Genomic DNA, 5,219 nt, shown 5'->3' on the forward strand with positions numbered 1-5,219 from the left:
GGTATTCCGAGTAGGATTTGGGAAGGGATGGTTGTGACAAGCTTCAAACTCGCGAGTGCTGGGTGTAATAACAGACGCAAAAGGATTACTGAATCCTATTCTAGTATGATCAAGAACTGACAGATGATTAGCCATGTGGTGACAGCACATTTGGACCATTTTCACTGAGAGGACGAGATGTAGCCATTGACAATGGTGATGCCCAATATACAGCTTGCCATGGAAAGGAGTATGAATGATTGGATGAAAGCAGTAGGAAAGCAGAGGTTCAGAAGGATTAAAAGCATCTCCATACGCTTATCTGAAATTCTCACCAATGAATTACATAAGTATCTCTATCCTATTTTATATTTTAATTATATTTTAATTATCAATTCACCATAACCATTTGAATCAACCTGACTGAGATTTACAGGGTGACCATAGCTTGCTTCAAGCCGACAATCTCCGTGGGATCGACCCTTACTCACGTAAGGTTTATTACTTGGACGACCCAGTGCACTTGCTGGTTAGTTGTGCGAAGTTGTGACAAAGAACTAAGATTATGAACGTGCGTATTAAGTTTTTGGCACCGTTACCAAGGAATAAACGATCACGATTTCGTGCACCAGTAGGGTTGGGTTTGATCATAGGTGTGAAATTGGGTGGGAAATTTGATTTTGAAGTGGGTGGGAGTTGGTGGGACTCATGATGGATATGGGGAAGTGATATGGATGTGATTGGGCTAGGGTTTATAGGAAAGAGTGTATGGGAAAGTGTGAGAGTAAGAAGGAATAAGTGGGATAGGTAAAGATGCTGTGGGACCCATTGGTCCTGAGAGGCTAGGAAATTCGGATTTCCTGCCCACTGCACTGGCATTTGAATGTGCAGGGTCTGTTCCCTGACTGGCATTCAACTTCAACAACACTCCATCCAAAGTGTTTTATTTTCACTGCTTTCAGATTTCTGTCTCTATTCTCACTGCTGTATATGATCATGAACTTAAATTATAAATTAAAGAAAAATAAAATAAAAAAAATAAAAATAATTAATTAAGGTTGGGTTGCCTCCCAACAAGTGCTTCTTTAACGTCATTAGCTTGACAGTTAGATCCTTACGGAGGTGAGGTATGGGCTCAGATTTTCGCCCCTTAGAGTGAACTTTCTTCCTGTCTTCTCATGAATGAGCTCCACATGCTCTAGAGATAGGACACGACTCACTGTATGTGGTATGACTAGTTTTTTCGTGAAGACAACTCTCATGCTAGGTGAGAGGCCTTTAGTTGGGACTTTCTTGTCACTCCAGCCTTTAGGTACTTTCTTCTTAGTACCTTTGTGCTTAGAGCTTGTTGATGGCTGCCTAACGCCAAACTTAGAATTGATGTTTGGGGCCTCTGTAAAGCTTTGCACAGAAAGATGGAGTTGGAACACTAAATGTTGCACAGTTGTCTCTTTCTTATTAGAGGGAGAATTGGGATTGGACATTTTGAACAAGATATAGTCAACTCCTAGTTGGAAAACCATTTCTCCCTTAGCCACATTAATCATGGCTTTTGCAGTAACTAGGAAAGGTCTTTCTATGATGGTAGAATCATCCTCATCCTCTCCTATGTCCAAGACTATGAAGTTTGTAGGGATGTAGTGGTTTTCAACCATCACCAAGACATCCTCTACTAAGCCATATGGTTTCTTTATTGACTTGTCTGCCATCTTGAGTGAGGTGTTTACAGCCTGCACCTCAAAGATTCTCATCTTCTCCATTACAGAGAGTGGCATGAGGTTTATGCTTGATCCTAGGCCACACAAAGCCTTCTCAAAGGTCATGGTGTCTATGGTGCAAGGAATCAGGAAGTGTCCAGGATCTGAAAGCTTTTGAGGTAGCTTCTGCTGAACCAAAGCATTGAGTTCTTTGGAAAATAATGGATGTTCTTCCTCCAAAGGCTTTGTACCAAATAACTTGGCATTCAGCTTCATAAGAGCTCCTAGGTATCGAGCAACTTGCTCTTCCATAGTGTCTTCATCCTCATCAGAGGATGAGTGTTCATCAGAACTCATGCACTGCAGAAGTGCAAGTAAAGGAACCTCTATGATCTTTATATGAGCTTGGCTTTCCTTAGTTCTTGGATAGGGCTTTCTTGAGTGGGTGTTAAGCACTCATAGTGTGTGCCTTTACTGGCGTTTAATGCCAGCTCTGATAGCTCTTTGGGCATCGAATGCCCATGCTGTGTACCATTACTGGCGTTAAACGCCAATTCCTCTATCCTTTTGGGCATTGAACGCCCAGTAGGGGTATCTTGGCTGGCGTTCAATGCCAGCTTCCCCGTCTGGTTGGGCGTTGAACGCCCAGTGAGGGGTTCCTCATTGGCGTTCAGCGCCAGAGTTCCTGTCTGTTTGGGCGTTGAAGGCCCAGCTAGTGCTCCCTGGCTGGCGCTCTGCTGCCATGATGGGTGTTGAACGCCAAGTAAGGGCTTCCTCACTGGCGTTCAGTGCCAGACTTGCTGCCAATGTTGGCGTTGAACGCCTAGTGAGGGCTTCCTCACTGGCGTTCAATGCCTTTCCAGTCTCCCCAGATTCGACCTTTACCTCAGAGGAGATGGCTTTGCACTCTTCTCTTGGGTTCACCTCAGTGTTGCTTGGAAGAGTGTCACGGGGAGTCTCAGATATCCTCTTGCTCAGTTGACCAACTTATACCTCCAAGTTTCTAATGGAGAACCTTGTTTCATTTATGAAACTATGAGGGGTCTTAGAGAGGCTGGAAACCAGAGTGACAAAGGTAGATAGACTTTGCTTAGGGGTTTCCATGTTCCCTTGAGAAGATGGGAATGGTGGTCTGTTGTTGAACCTATTCTGGTTCCTTCCACCTTGATCGTTATTGAAGCCTTGCTGAGGCTTTTGTTGATCCTTCCATGAAAGGTTAGGATGATTCCTCCATGAAGGGTTATAGGTGTTTCCATACGGTTCTCCCATGTAGTTCACCTCCTCCATGGCGGGTTGATAAGGATCATAAGCATCTATATCAGGAGATACTTCTTGGGTGCTGCCAGCTGCAGCTTGCAATACAGTCAAATGCTGAGAGATCATAATGACTTGCTGGGTCAATATCTTGTTCTGAGCCAACATAACATTCAGAGTATCAACTTTGAGACATCCTTTCTTCTGAGAGACCCCATGGTTCACAGGATTTCTTTCAGAAGTATACATGAACAGGTTGTTTGCAACCATCTCAATAAGTTCTCTAGCTTCTGCAGGTATTTTCTTCAAGTGGAGTGATCCACCTGCAGAGCTGTCCAATGAGATTTCAGACATCTTAGACAAACCATCATAGAACACGCCTGTGATAGACCATTCTTAGAGCATGTCAGGAGGACATCTCTTGATCAATTGCTTGTATCTTTCCCAAGCTTCATAGAGGGATTCACCTTCTCTTTGTCTGAAAGTTTGAATTTCCACTCTAATTTTGCTCATCCTTTGAGGAGGAAAGAATTTAGCCAGAAAAGTATTAACCAGCTTTTTCCAAGAGTCTAGGCTCTCTTTTGGATGGGAATCCAACCATATCTTAGCTTTGTCTCTTATAGTAAAGGGAAAGAGCATAAGCTTGCAGACTTCAGGATTTACTCTATTGGCTTTTACAGTATCACAGATTTGCAAGAATTCAGCTAAGAACTGATGTGGATCTTCCATTGGAAGTCCATGAAATTTGCAATTCTGTTGCAGAAGAGAGACTAACTGAGACTTAAGCTCAAAATTGTTAGCTTCAATGGCATGTACAGAGATACTTCTGCCATAAAAGTCAGAGGTTTGCGTGGTGAAGTCACCAAGAACCTTTCTTGCCTCTTCTTGAGGTTCAGCCATGTCTTTAATCTCTTGATCAAGATTTTCTGAAAGGTTTCTTCCAGAGTGTTGTGTTCTAGCTTGTTGTAAGCTTTTCTTTAAAGTCTTTTCAGGTTCAAGATCAAGATTAAAGAGAGGTTCTTTATTCCTGTTCCTAGTCATAAACAAGAAAAGACGAAAATGAAGAAAGAAAGGAAGCTTCTATGTCTGATTTGAATATAGAAAGCTTCCAGTGAGATCTGAAGAAAAAAGAGGAAGATAGAAAAGTGAAGATGGAAGATGAGAGAGGAGAAGAGTTCGAATAAATAGAAGTGGAGAAGAAAAGAATTAGAAGTAGAAAAGATAAATAAGAATTAAAATATTTTTATTTTTATTTTATTTATTTATTAATTTCGAAAATAAGGTTAATAAATTAAAAAGAATTGAAAATTAGTTATTGAATTTTTGAAAATAGAAGAGAGAGAAGAAGGAATTTTCAAAAAATAAGAGAGAAGAATTAGTTAGAAAGTTTTGAAAAAGAAGGGAGAGAAAATATGAGTAATTAATTAAGAAATATTTTAAAATAAGATAAGATAGATGGTTAGAAAAGATTTAAATTTAAAAATTTAAAATTAGAAAAGATAAGATAAGAAATTAAAAAGATTTGAAGAAAATTTGATTTTAAAAATTGAATTTTTAAAAGATAAGATAAAACGTTGAAAAGATTTGAAAAGGATTTGTAAAAGATAAGATTTGAAATTTGATTTTGAAAAAGATTTGATTTTAAAGTTTGAAATTTGAATTATTAAATTTTAAATTTCGAAAATTGAATTTTGAAAATTAAAATAAGATAAGATAAAATTTTTGAATTTTGAAGAAAGGTAAAAAGATAAGATAAGATTTTGAAAAAGATAAGATTTTGAAAAGGTTTGATTTTGAAAAGATTTAAATTTTGAAATTAAAATCTGAATTTTTTAATGAAAATTTCAAAAGTTAGGTTAAAACAAAAATAGAAAAGATATTTTTTTATTTTTGAATTTAATGAGGAAAGAGAAAAACAAGTAAAAGACACAAAACTTAAAATTTTTAGATCTAGGACCCCAAGTTTTCGAAAATTTGAAGGAAAAATAAAAAGGGACACCAAACATAAAAATTTTAAGATCAAAATAAAAAGAAAAATAAGAACACTTTGAAGATTAAAAAGAACACCAAGAACAAAACTCAAGAAATTCAAAGAACACAAGAACATGTAAATGACACCAAACTTAAAATTTTTGAAAACCAAACTCAAAATTTTCAAAAACTAAAAGAAAAATACAAGAAGACACCAAACTTAAAGATTTGACACAAGATTTAACCAAATAAACTATTTTTGAAAATTTTTTGAAAGAAAGACTCAAAGTTTTCAAAAAAATCAACAAGAACAAAAAC

The 5,219-nt window shown here is 37.7% G+C and overlaps 1 non-coding gene across 1 annotated transcript; it reads left to right on the forward strand.

Annotated features, from left to right (window-relative positions):
• Positions 1-3,328: 3,328 nt before the first annotated feature.
• On the forward strand, positions 3,329-3,437 carry LOC112746755 (small nucleolar RNA R71). The gene has a single exon (XR_003174621.1). It is a non-coding gene; the product is annotated as a small nucleolar RNA R71 (small nucleolar RNA).
• The last annotated feature ends 1,782 nt before the right edge of the window (positions 3,438-5,219 follow it).

The sequence above is a fragment of the Arachis hypogaea genome, chromosome 14 (assembly GCF_003086295.3).
Source record: "Arachis hypogaea cultivar Tifrunner chromosome 14, arahy.Tifrunner.gnm2.J5K5, whole genome shotgun sequence".
Lineage (NCBI taxonomy): Eukaryota > Viridiplantae > Streptophyta > Magnoliopsida > Fabales > Fabaceae > Arachis > Arachis hypogaea.